We start from the raw sequence: 13998 nt of genomic DNA on the forward strand, positions 1-13998 counted from the left end.
TCCCTACACTCAAGGTCTCTATCACTGGTACCAACAGGCACTCAGTAACCACTAACTACTTAAATTAGTAAATACTGATGATTATCAGTAACTGTACACACACACACCCCTACGTTGGATTATGGACTGCCCCCATAACAGTGTTTCGGTCAGTGATGGACTACCTATGGATGGTCACAGAGCCTAGGTGTGTCGTAGGGTGTACCATCTAGGTTCGTTAAGTACACTCTGTGATGTTTGTCATCAACAAAATCTCCTAGTGGCATATTTCTCAGAATGTATTTCTGTTGCTAAGCTATGCCTGACTGTATTTGATTCTTTTGTGAAGACATCCATTCTCAAGATGGAATTGCCAGATCCAAAGTTACAAGCAGGTTTGTGCTTTTCTAACCAACTGCCAGACTGCTGTAGTGCTTATGTTTTATGTAAGCTGCACAACTACGATCACATTTGTGGTCCTTATTTATAACACTATCTTAAATAATTAACCAATTCAAGGAGTACTTCCTCTCCCCTTTTTTGGTGGGTATCAATATTCTTTGCATCCCAAACTCCAGTCATTTCCCTAGGGTCAATCAAATCAGTGCTTTGCACTCTGAATTTAGCCACAGAAAACGAAATGGGCTGCTTCAGCTCCCTACCCTTTGGCAGTTCAACATCAACCTTGTTGGGTTTTCCTGTGATGACGATGATGACGTGATGAGGATGATGGAGGAGGAGAAGAAAACTGTGACAACCCTGTGGGAATCTTATTAACCTCATTTGACAGTTGAGGAAAGGGAGGCTGAGAGAAGTGAGGTGACTTGCTTTCAGTCACACAGCTAGGAATTAGCAAAGACAGGAATTTCATCTGCTCCCATCTGACTCCATGCCAGGTCTCTTTCTACTAAACTACATTACACCACTCCCCAAGTGGACGTTCAGGGTCAGCCTTGTGGGAACAGCAGGTCTGTCAGGTTCTGCAGGGCCAAGCTATTTATCATTGCAAAGGACACTCATCACTGCACTAATTACATTAATTGCTGCCCACTCTGTGGCTAGGTGGGTGGCTTAACAACACCTAGCAACGTAGTAATGATGCCTGGGCCTGCCTTGCTGTGTGCAAACATCTAACTTTTTTTTTTTTTTAACTTCTTCCTGTGGTGGCCAAAGATAGTAATTATAGGTTCGCTTAGTTGGAAGTTAGTGACTCTCTACCCTGTAGGGGAAAGGTCAAGACTCTGAACTTTGCTCTTCATCAGCCTCATTGCTGGAAAGAAGAGGGAAGCTGAAGATCTATTAAACAACTGTGTGGCTTGACATTTTATCTCAGGGATCTTATCTTATAAGAGATAATATATAGAAGTAGGTATTAAATTATCCTTACTTTGTTTATAAGAGAACCCAGTCTCCTGCTTGGGAAGAGGTAGGAACAGGCATAAAGCTCAGGACTATGAGAGACAACTTTAGTTTTCACATACATCCCCACACCATAGCACCTGTCTATAGGGAGCATTTTCTTTCTGATGTTTGGAACTGAATTAGAGACCAGTCTGCATTTCCAGAGAATAAGCAGGGTCTTAGGAATTTGGGTTTCGTGGAGTTTCCTAATGGCTAAAGGATGAACATTTGAGATTTCATCTTTCCAACCTCCACCCCTTCCCTGAGCTTCTGAAGAAAATAAACAGTTTTTCCAGCTGATTTTTTTTTAAGTAATCTGAAGATTCCATCTGTATACCTGTTAGGAATGGACAAGATGACTTTGGCAATTCAACATAACTGAGTGAATGACTTAAATTCCAGAGACCGAGATAACAGGATAATTTGGGAAGCAATTGACTTTGGAATGTTGCATGTTTGTGTACCTTATGGGTGTGGCCATATCTATATGTGTAGGCATATATGTCAATAAATACGTGTGTGTTCTTCAGGAAATTTTAGGGTAGGAGTGGACTCAGATGACTTGGTTCCCATCATAACCTAGCATTTATCTGTAAGGGAGTTGAAATATATTCGATTGAAACTCTGAACAACTATGTATAAGAGGGTCTTCAGAGAGTTCATAAAAATAAATGATATGAAAAAAAAATCTATGCTTGGACATTTTGGTTCAAAATTATTTTGCACCAAAATAAACCATACTTTAATTCCATTTTCCACAAACTCTTTGAAGCCTCTGCATATAATGATACGAGGTAGTAGTTAAGATATGTAGAGCTAGACCAGGGTTTGAATCTTGACTCTGCCACTTACCAACTGTTAGGACTTGGGCAAGTTACTTAAGTTCTTTGGGTATGAATTTTCGCCTTTTTGTTTGTTTGTTTTTAGAGAGATTTTTGCTATAGGGTGCGAGTGCTCACCAGTGAAACACAGAGAAACAGAAAGTGAGAAATCATCCCCACCCTCCACCCCCAGGGGGATGACCACACTGCAATCCCTTCTCCTCTATTCTGTTTTAGGGATCTTGGGCACACACACACACACACACACACACATACATGTTCCTGGTGTGAGTTTCAAGCTGCCAGGTCCAGGACTCAAACTGCAGTCAGCCATGTGCTACTTAGCCATTATGTCTGTCCAGCGACATAACCATTATACCATCTGCCATTGTGCTATCTGCTGGTCCCAGTTTTCACATTTTTAAAAAAGTAGGATAATACCAGTTCTGACCTCTGGGAGTTCATGTCAGGGAGGTTTTCAGGGCAGGAACTATGTCTGTATACTTCTCTGTACCAGCACAAATGAGTCTTAAAAGAGGAGTCTTTGGACTTAGCTAATGCCTCTGCATCCCTACATTGGCTATGTGACCTTGGAGAAATTAGGTAACTTATCAGGGCCTCCAATTCCTCATCTGTATAATAAAGACTCATTACTCTTACCTCCAATGGTTGTTGTACGATGAAGTGGGAAACTGAAGACCCAGTACAGCAGATAACACAGAGGAAAGAGCTAGCAAAGCCTGGTCATTTCCTCCTTTTTTCCCATCCTAGAGTCTTAGTGTTCAATGATTGATGATTGGATTTTTGTTTGATATGAATACAAACAGGAATATTCTTTTTTCACTCCATTTTTTCGTCTCCTTCCCACCCCTTTTCTCACTTCCCTTTCTTCCTCCTTTTTGGTCAGCAATCATCCATTGCGATTGAAATCATCCGTCCAGGCCATTTTCCTCTGCCTCCTGACTGTTGCCCAGCTTTCTAACCAGCCCCTGCTGTTTTATTGTCTGCACAGAGCAGCCCTTCCAAATCCTAACCCAATCATGGTGCTCTCTGGGGCCCTCTGTTCAGTGAGCCTAGGAGGCTGTGTGTGAACTGTTTCCCAGCAAACTGTCTGCCCTTTCCCCCCCGCTCTTACTCTGCTCCAGCCCCAAGGCCTCCTGACTGTTACTGAAACTTTCCAAGCACATTCTTGGTTTGGACTCTTCGATACTTTTAACTCCCTTTTCCTCTCATTTCCTCAGGCCTTGGCCCACATGGCACCTTTTCAGAAAGACCTTCTTTGGTAACCTTATATACACCCTCCAACCCCGATCACTCTCAACCCTCCAATTTATTTTCTTCTCACTTGTAATGACATGTATTCATTTTATATTTTTATTACCCCTCTCACAGAACATGTTCTGTTTTGTTTTGTTTTGTGTTCTCAGAGCCTGGTTTATAGCAGGTGCTCAATAAATACTTGCTGAAGTTACGAAAGTGTGTGACCCCCTTAGTGAAATGGCAGAGAATAGCCTGCCTAGATGCTCCAGGTAATTCCAGACCTGGATAGTTTACTGACAACATCTATCTTACCCAAACCTGCCGAGGAGGAAAAGGGGCCCACTCCCTTTACACAAGTGCCTTCGGGTCCAGTGCTATTTCCTGTGTGGAAGTGACGTACCTGTTTTCATTGTGTCATAGTTGTTGCGATGTTGTCCAGAATTCCCATGGCAGCTTTACAATGTGATTAATTTTTCTCGTACAGACATGTATCAATCACAGATAAAGATCACTCAAGGTTTATATTTAGCTCCACCATAACAAATTGAAAGTCAAAGGTGTGATATCTAATTGTTCCCAGATTATGAAAACAAAAACGCAATGTCTGTTTGAGCTGAATCACTTCTCCACCCGTTCTCTCCCTTTTCTCTACCCTCCCTGCCCAGATTCTGTTCACGTCATAAACTCTAACACCTTTGAAAAGCTCGCTGGGTGCCTGGGGTTCCAGTCCAGTACCACTGCTCATTTACTGGGAGAGCTCAAGCAGGTTGCTCACCTGCCTGAGCCTGGGTTCCCTGCTCCATAAAGCAGACCTATTTGAAGATCAGGTGGTCAATAAAATGTGTTGAATGAAAGATGACTAAGTCAGACACCGTGGGTGGAGCGGCTGGCCCATGGTGAGCCCTCGGTAGATGCTAATTGCCTTCCATGCTGGTATACATGAGTGTGCTATGTTCATATGCTGTCTTTGGCTTTGGTCAACCATCGAGATAGGTGACCCAGACAACAGAGATGGCTCATGACAAGGTCTTTCAACATTAGCACCTCATGGAGGCTTTCATAGAGGCCTACTGTGTGCACACTGAGGTTGAGGATTTGGATGTGTGTGGGTGGGTATGAAGCAGGGAGGGGCATGTTTCTGTTGATATTAGTGTCCTGGGCTGCTAATGACAAAGCACTACAAGCTTGGGGGCTTCAAACAGCAGACATGATTCTCTCACAGTTCTAGAGGCCAAATCACCTAGAAATCAAGGTGTGGGCAGGGCCATGCCATCGGAGGGCACGAAGAGAGAATCCATTCTTTACCTCTTCCAGTTCTGGTGACTTTTTATGTCACTTGGATTTCAGCAGAGTCACTCCAGTCCCTGCCTTGATCTTCACATGGTTTTCTGCTCTGCATGTGTCTATGTCTCAAATCTCCCTCTCCTTTCTCTGACAAGGGTGCCAGTTATTGGCTTTAGGGCCCACTCTAAATTCCAGATGTGTTCATTATGAGATCCTTAATGACATCTGCAAAGACCCTGTTTTGAAATCAGCATTTACAAGTACTGGGGATTAAGACTTGGCCATATCTTTTTGGAGGACACAATCTAACCCAGTATAGTGCCCTCCAGGAATTTCAGATCCGAGAAGAGGACAGAAGACACACACAGCTGAGCAATCGCACTTTCAAGGGAAGAATGAAAGCAAACCCTACTTGAAGGTGGGCACAGGGGTGATTTATTAATTTTTTGATTCAGAAACACTCCTTGAGCCCTGCTATGTTGAGTGTTGAGAAGTGGAAATGACAAAGCAGTCTATGCCTTCAGGGAGTTCATAGATTGAGGAGAGGAACAGTAAAACAGGCATTTCTAGTTCAGGATGTAGAGGCTGAGGCTTTGGGGTATTAGCAAGTCCTGGTTACAACCCTGAAGGGGAGTGGTTGGAGGAGACTTCCTAGAGGAAGTCTTGTCTCACTGGAAGCCTAAAGTTTAAGGGAGTAGGAGCCAGCCAGGTCAAAAGAAGTAAGTGTTCTAGGAAGAAGGAACAGGAGAAAGCAAGCCTGACCTTCGTTAGACTGTGCAAAGTAGGTGACCAGAGAGGTGGAGAAAGATCAGACTGAACTGAACACTGCAATGCATCCAAAGAGCAAGGAGAGCTACAGAAAGATTTTAGGGAGGGGACCGACATGGCCAGATCTGCATATTAAACATAAAAATTAGAGAGTGCCTTTTGAGAAAAGTGATTTCTAGTAGTTTTTACTTTATTATTTATTTACTTACTTTTGCCATAGGGCACATGTGCTGGAGAGAGAGAGAGAGAGAGAGAGAGAGAGAGAGAAAGTGAAAAGCACACAAGCACACATCAGGAAGATAGTCTCCTCTTTGGAATTAAAGCACATACATGTGCTCATATTTTTTCAAACCTCCATGTCCAGGATCCAAAGTACACTATCGGTCATGTGGGATCCAGCTGCCTCAACCACCATGCCAATGGCTAACCCTCCAGTAAGATTTTAAAATATACTTATTAGCATTAAAAAAGCACTATAACTTATATGAAAACATGCAAAAGTCAGGAGTGGTTTTGTTTGTTTGTTTTTGTCTATACAGAAGTCACAAGTGTATTTTGATGAAACCCTGTGCATATGGACTGTCAGAATAGCAGCAGAATAGACGAGCTTGAGATGGACCAATGACTTGGAATTCCTCTTTTTTGTCCTGTGGAGAAATGGCCCCATAACCAAAAGAACCTGTGACAAGGAACAGGAAGACTCAGGTTTGAGCCCCCATCTGGCACTTCTCTCCTGTATGATCTCAGTAAATAGCTATACTTCTCTTGTCCTCAGTTCTACCACCTGTAGGATGGGCTTGCAGTATCTGCCTCATCAAGATGGTGGGCTGGTGAAATAGGAGGAAGCTGGCTAAAGCTTTCTGTAGTATGCAAAAATAGTTAGATGAGTCTCAAATTCCAATCTGTCTCATATCTGGATCACTTTGCTTTGTCTTCCTTTTTCTCCACCTGACACTTGAACAGATAAATGACAAGGGGAGGAGGGAGAGAGAGTTTCTCCTTTTACAATACTTTAAAAACTTTATTTCCCATTCAAAAATGCCTAGACCAAATCTGGAGTGGTTCTCTTGTTCCCTTCTCTGTCTCTACTCTCCTACTCTCTACCAATCACCTCATCTCAGTAGACTCAAAGAGACAGGAGAGGAAGGGCATGAGTTGGAGCCTTGGGAAGAGGCTCAAGGTGAAAGGAATCCCAATTGTCCCAAGCTTTCACTGAGGACTAGACACTGGGCATTTGGGATGGATGAGGGGGACATGGCATGCACACTCAGTCTGCTCTCAAGCATGTTGGGCCAAAATATAAGCAAGTCTATAACAGCAAGGGCAGTTAAAGTCAAAGTCTTCGTGTCAGAGACAAACAGCCCACGGAGACTACTTTGTTGAGTAAAACACTACAAGGAAGGTAAGCTACTGGGCTACTCTTCTTCTTGCCTCCCAGTTCATATTCCTGGCATTTATCCAATACATTATCATTCAGGCCCTATAACACATGACACCATTGTGTACACACATTGTCTTATACGACCCTCAGATGTTTGAAAGTTAGGAATTGTAGTTACCATCTTTCATGTAAGGGGACTGAGACTTACAGAGACTTGCCCCAGATCACAGCAATAGTAGAAGAAGGAAACGGATTTAAACCCACATCCATCCAGCTCCAAAGTACCTGCTTCTTCCGTTTGGCTCTACTGTTTCATTGAATGTGCGTGGAGGAAGCCACTTACTGTGTCAGGCAGCATTGCATTGCATGCATTTTTAATATGTGTGCACACATGCCAGCAGGTCTGAGGGAATCCTGCTGGGTGAGTTGTCATAACTGTGATTTGAGTGGCTAAATGCATTCTCCAGGGGAACAGGAAAGGAAGTGCAAAAACCCACTGTGTGGGAGGCTCGTCACATGGTGTGGGGGCTGCTCCTGAACAAATGATTGAGAAATGGGTCTGTTGAACCCTGGTAGATCGTACTTCACTGGGGGCCCCTGGGTTTTTCCATGACTAGCCAATTTCTATTCTTTAAAAAACAAGGAACAGTTTAGCACCCACTGTGTGTCAGGCACAGTGCTTGGTGCGGTCCATCTGTGACATCAGTTAGTTTTCACAACCCCCTGCCAAGGGGCCACCGTTAGCAGCACTGTGTAGTCCAGGAGGCAGATTTGGGAAGGTCAGGCAGTGTGCTGAAAGTCACTCAGCTGGTATGGAGCAAAGCTGGGTGCCTGCCCAATGCCGTCTGAACAATAGGCCACACTGGCATTTTAAAGTTATTGGTGGGACATTCTGTTTTTCTTTTCCTTATGATAGAGAACGGACACCCGAGAGAGAGAGAGAGAGAGAAAGAGAAAGCGAGCGAGCGTGAGCGAGCCTTGGGTACCTAGGGTATTTACAGGCCAACCTGGGGATCCAAACCTGTGGCTGCCATATGCCTTCCAGCCTACGCAGGGCACTTGTATGACCACCATACCACAGCAACTGATGTTCTGTTTTCCATAAAGTTGTAAATGATTTCATGATCCTGTCCCTTTTCTTTTAGAAAAAGAAATGCTCTATCTCTTCCTTCCAGAATAACTAAGCTGCTTTTCCCCAGAGATAAACATCTTCACTCCAGGTCACTTGAGCGTGATTGTCAGGAGGTTACAACACAGTCACTCTTGTTTATTTGGCTTTTTCTCATTTTCCTAAGCACCTGGCCTCCATTCCAGACAGTCCCACCCCTCCCTATCACCACAGTGTGCGGCTGTAATGGCCCAGTCACTCAAAGGACAGCAGGGACCTGTGCCTGGATGAGCCTGCAGTCAGAGAGTCCCTGTGTACATGGAGTGCAGGCGGACTCCTGAGATTTGAGATGGGCTCTAATGTCTCCCAAAGGCTCAGTGCCACTCTAAAAAGTAAAAGATACCCTCAGTGTCATTTGAGAACATTTGACCTCTGGCCCATTAGAGGAGTAAGAGTAAATGGTAATTTTGAACACTGGAATGATCTTACTTTTTGCGTTGGGCAGATGGAGTGACCAAATCTTCCAGAAGCAGGATGAATAACAAAAAAGAAAGTCTTTGGTACCCTATGACCTGTCCTTTCAAGTCTCTTTTTGGGCCTACAAAGCACACAGCAGTGGCGTGCAGGGCTGGGGCAGAATGGACTGTTATATGGGCCATGGTGGAGAAATTCCTCTGGGCACATCACTTCACTTCACTTCTCTGCACCTCCATTGTCTGTCTCTGCCACTCCACAGTGGTAATGCTCCCTGCTTCACCTGGCCCAGGTGAATATGAGAGGAAGTCTATGGTTTTAGAGTAAGGTCTAACTCAGAGAAGGTGCGAGGCTGAAGTCAGGAGGCCTGAGCTGTATCCAGACTTTGTATCTATACTTTTTGGGTCTTTTTTTCTATAAAATGAGGCAATTTAGAGTAATTTAGTCTTTCTTTGTTAGGGACAATGGAGGAGGAAGATGGGACATGGCAGAGGGTGGGGATGGGGAATCTAGGATGGCAAAACAAAAGGTAAGGTATGCAGGACACAAAAATTGGGAAATCATTTGCTGAGAACATATATGTTGATGTGCTGGATTGAGCCAATGCACAGTGTATTTTGGATGGAAAATTCATATGTGTGTTGTGATGAGAAAAAAAAAATTTATAATAAAAAACAAAGTAAAAAAAAAAAAAAGGAGAGAGAAGAGGATAAAGACAGCAGTGAACAATAGAGAGGCAGGATGTTAATGAGAAATAGATATGGTTTATTATCTGTTGATGATGACATGTATAGTATTCTCAACTGAACCGGTCTGGGAAGTATTTCATGATGGGTGAAGTCTTTTTAATAAGCAAAATGAGAAATAGTGATTGATTGTTTAAAAAAATTAAAAAAAAAAGAATGATTTAATTTTATTTATTATTATTGTTTTAAATTTGCTTTAGGGCATGTATGCTTATGAGAGAGAGACAGAGAAAGAGAAAGAAAGTGGGAACCAGCAGTTAGCGTAATGGCTATGTTGCTGGACTCCCACATAGTCGACCATGGTTTGCGTCCCGGACCCGGTGACTTAAAACTCACGCTGGGCGCCTGTGCGTGCGTGCCCAAGATCCCGAGAGGAGAATGGAGAAGAAGGGATTGCGTCATGACCATTCCCCTAGGGGGTGATTTCTCACTTTCTGGAGAAAGAAAGCAAGCCACTAGGACTCAAACCATGGTCGGCCATGTGGGAATCCAGCACCTCAACCACCATGCCGCCTGCTGGCACCTTTAAAAAAAATTACTATAGGGTGTTTGTCCTTTTCAGAGAGAGACATAGAGAAAAAGAGAGAGGAAAAGTGAGAAAGAACCCCCCCCCCGGGGGGATGGCCACACCACTTTCTTCTCTGTTCCCCTCTAGAGATTTTGGGCATACATGCACATTCTCCCAGTGTGGTTTTTTTGTTGTTGTTGTTGTTTTTTTGTTTTGTTTTTTGTTTTTTGCTTTTTACATAGGGCATGCTCACTAGAGACAGAAAGCGAGAAATCACCCCCCAGGGGGGATGGTCACGCCGCAATCCCTTCTCCTCCATTCTCCTCTCGGGATCTTGGGCACGCACGCACACGCGCCCGGCGTGAGTTTTAAGCCACCGGGTCCGGGACACGAACCGCGGTCGACTATGTGGGAGTCCAGCGACATAGCCATTACGCTAACTGCTGGTTCCCTCCCAGTGTGTTTTCAAGCTGCTGGGACCAGGACTCAAACTATGCTGTTGGCCATATGGGATCCAGCTACCTTAACTACCACACCACCAGCTGGTTGACAGTTTTTTTGTTTTTTTTTTTCCTTTCTGTCTTTATGGTCCCTTTTGACCCTAAATGGAGTCCCTTTTTCTCTAAGTGGAGAATTAGGAACAACTTTTAGGAGCTGAATGGATTATTTAATATTTAGCTGTTCAGTCATGCCACAGTATTTAATGAGGGTTTACCATGGGTCAGGCATGGTGCTAGGTACTGGATAGTGACTAACACAATAGACAGAGCCCCTGCCCTCATGGAACTTCTAGTCAGGTGCGGAATGGTTTGGAGGAATTTCCTTGTCTCTAGTAGTTGGAGATGCACAGGGGCTCCAAGGGAACATCATTAGCTACATGCTGGGCATATAGGAGGTGCTCAAATAACTGTTAAGTAAATGAAGCACTGCAAGCACTTTATAGAAGCTCTTGAGGTGACCCTAAAGTTGGGAACAGTTTCTTGGAGTCCAGGTAGACTGAGGGAGCTCTAGCAAAGGGTGTGTGTAATTGCTAAATCGTTCGTTTGTTGAGACACCTGTGGATGAGAGGATCTGCCTCTACCTGCCCGGTTCTCAAGGGGCCACTTACTGGGAACAACGATGGCTTCATATGCCAGGTCTTTTCCCTAGAGGTGGAGCCAGTGCAGATGCTTGGAGAGCAGATCCTTTTCTGTGGAGAAGGGAAGAGTGAGCAGAGAAAAATGCCAATGTTAGGATGATATTTGGGTCAAGTCCAGAGGAGGCTTAGTGGTTATGTAACTCATCGTTTTGGGGGGTGGGACTGGGGCTCCCGTGGGGTCTATCACTGCCTGAGAGTTGGTTCCAGAGACATGGTCAGGAGGCTGCATGGGGAGGTGGAAAGATCTTGGAGCTTAGGAGTTGGAGACCTTAGATTTGAAGGCTGTGAAACACTGGGGAAATCACTTAACCTTTCTGTACCGGCTTCCTCATCCATTAAAAAGCTTCCACAATGGTGGCCTCTCTAAGATGTCATGAGGTGTTATGTGTCTCAGGCACCTAAAATTAGTGCCTGAGACCAAGTATAGACTTGAAGATTGATATTTGTAATTATTAGGACCCGAGTCTTATTTTTGTGCAATACTGAAAGACAGTAATAAGAACAACTTCGATGATAGGACTTAAATGGGGGCTGCATTAGCTTCAATATAAGTGAAATAGTCAAACAAGACTGAGTGATTTAGCCCTGGGTTAACTTACCCACTAACCACCCGTCTGACCTTTGACAGGCCTTTTTGGCCTCTTTGCAACTTAATTTCTCCTCTGCTAAATGGGGACAGTTTTTGTGCTCAACCTTTTCTCATCCATACACTAAACATTTATTGAACGCCTAGTAAGAGCCACAATGTGGAATAGGACATAGTCCCTGTCCCTAAGGAACTCACCATTTGGGGAAAGACTGTTAAACAGATACTTAATAAGACTGTACTAGTGTGGAGCCTCGTCGGGACCTAGCTGCATCTGAGTGGACAAGGAAGCAGAAGTGACATTTGTAAAGCTGAAGGATCAATAAGATTTAATGAAATACAAGTAGGAAAGGAAGTGAGGAACTAGGAAGGGCCTTCCAGGAAGAAGAGATTGCACATAGTACAGGGGCCGGGAGGTAAGAAGGCATGGCGGATGTGATGACGTGGCCAACTGGGTATGTCTTTCTGCAGGGTCGACCTTGTTGTGGAGGCTGTGGGAGGCAACTGAGAGATCTTAACAGGATCACTTTTGCATTTGAGAAAGAACACTCTGGGTTCTACGGGTTTGTGTGCAGTTCCATTCTGGAGAGTGGCTGGCTGTGAGGTGATTTTGTCCTCCTCCTTTCCCTGGCCACGTAAGATGTCTCACACCAGATAAAGCAAGCCCGTCTTGTGTAGTGCCTGACATATAGGAGGTGATCAATGATCATACATTTCCCTCTTTTTAAATGTGGCTCCTTAATGAGGAGTCTCCTGGCATGAAGTGCACGTTGGGGCGAAAACGGTGAAAGTGTGGCTGTTTGTATCTTCTGGCTGGTGAATGGGCATAGTTGACAGGATTTAGGTCACAGGAAGCTTCTCAGACAGTTCACCTTCAACCAGTCGTTGGGGTTTTCAGGGATGGTAGAAGAAGGTCATAATATCCCCTATTTCAGGTCACCCCCTCTCCAAGGGCCTGGTCTTGAACACTTACCAGACATGGGCCATCAGGTTAATGTGCCTGGGTCTGTAAAATGAGTATGAGGTTACCTGTGTTGGCAACCACATGGGGTTACATTAAGGGATTGTCTGAAGAGTGTGTGCCAGAAGAAAATAACATTAGATTACATTAATTAATGCCTACTTGGGCCAGGCTTTGTTCTATAAAGCAGGTATTATCATTGTTCCTATTTTATAGATGAAGACACTGAGGGTCAGGGAGAGTACGTGAATCACCCCGGGCACAGAACAAGTGGCCTGGTCTTTTTTATCACTTTATGACACCAAGACTTGCTCTCCCTGAGCTCTTAGCTGGAGGACAAAAATATGTTACCTGTCTGACTCTTCACTAGATTGGGACCTGGGGGCAGGGACTGTGTCTGGGTCATGACGGTATCCCAGGGCCTAGTGCAGTGGCTGGCACTTGATAAATATTTGTGAACAAATTCCTTCTGTCACTTGGCTGGATTTTGTGCCCAAGCTGTCTACTAAGAAGTGGAGGATTCCTGGGAATTCCTCAGGTCCTAGGGTGCATGAGACGAGAGATCAGTCTGTCTGCCTGACACACCTACGTCCTGTACCCATTTTCCGGTGGATGGATCCAGTGGGGTGGGGAGGGAGGAGAGGAGGCCTTCCATCCAGCCCTGCTTCCCCATGGGACCCGGAGGGTCTGCGCTGATAGCTGCACGCACATACCAAGGAACAGAAAGGATTGGCTGGGTGGTCCTAGGTACGCCAACGGATGAGAGTGCCGGGTGGCTAGAGCTGGGCTCACCTGGCTGATATGCTGGTGATAGGTCTCAGGAGAACCAGCCTCTCCTCAGGCACATTGAGCAACCTTCCTTGCCCCCGGCAGGAGCTGAGCCAGGGAAAGTGAAGAAACCTGTTTGGGGCCGCTGCGGGGTGGGCGTGGGCAGGGCCGGGCCAGGAAAGGGTGGCTGGACCAGTTTCCATTGCTCGGGGACCGGATGCGGTGCGGGGACTCGGGAGGAGGCGAGAGAAACGCGCGTCCTGGGCTCACCTGTGGCTCCTCCGGGGTGACACAGACTTTGGCAGTGACACAACCAGGGGTTCTGGGTCAGCGGTCGCAGGGTGTGCGACTTCCGGCTGCTAAATAAGGCGAGCAGGTGAGGCGGCAGCTAATCAGCTAACCTGCAGAACTGAGCAGTCTTCCGCCACCCTAAGCGGCAGGCGAAGGAAACCCAAGGAAGAAGACGGCGCCCAGAAACGCCGCGCGGTAGTCGCGCCACTCTCGCGTCGCACGCCTAGCTTCTTGCCGAACCTCTGCGCCGCCCAGGGCAGCGCGATGGGCGGAAGGAGACCTGGACAGAGTCGTGTTGGAATCCACTGTTCCACCCCAGGGTTTTGTATTCTTGGCCAGGTGGCTTCCCCTATCTGACCCAGATTCGCAGGCGAAAAAATGGGAACACCTACCCCAAAGCTTCCTGGGAATGAAAGTCAATGAAATAATGCAGGACGGTACCTAGCACATGGTAGGTACTTCATAACGTGAGGTTCTCTTCCCGTCCTTTATTCAGCACCCAGATAGATCGCCCAACCTTGGCG

General features: G+C 45.5%; 1 long non-coding RNA gene across 1 annotated transcript in view; it reads left to right on the forward strand.

Annotated features, from left to right (window-relative positions):
- The window catches only part of LOC102489258 (uncharacterized), an 84901-nt gene that overhangs the window by 19104 nt on the left and 51799 nt on the right, over positions 1-13998 (forward strand). The window contains exon 4 of the long non-coding RNA XR_335483.2: positions 6053-6218. This is a non-coding gene — a long non-coding RNA (uncharacterized LOC102489258). The remainder of the gene's footprint in view (positions 1-6052; positions 6219-13998) is intronic.

This window comes from Tupaia chinensis, unplaced genomic scaffold, assembly GCF_000334495.1.
Source record: "Tupaia chinensis unplaced genomic scaffold, TupChi_1.0 Scaffold000425_1, whole genome shotgun sequence".
Lineage (NCBI taxonomy): Eukaryota > Metazoa > Chordata > Mammalia > Scandentia > Tupaiidae > Tupaia > Tupaia belangeri.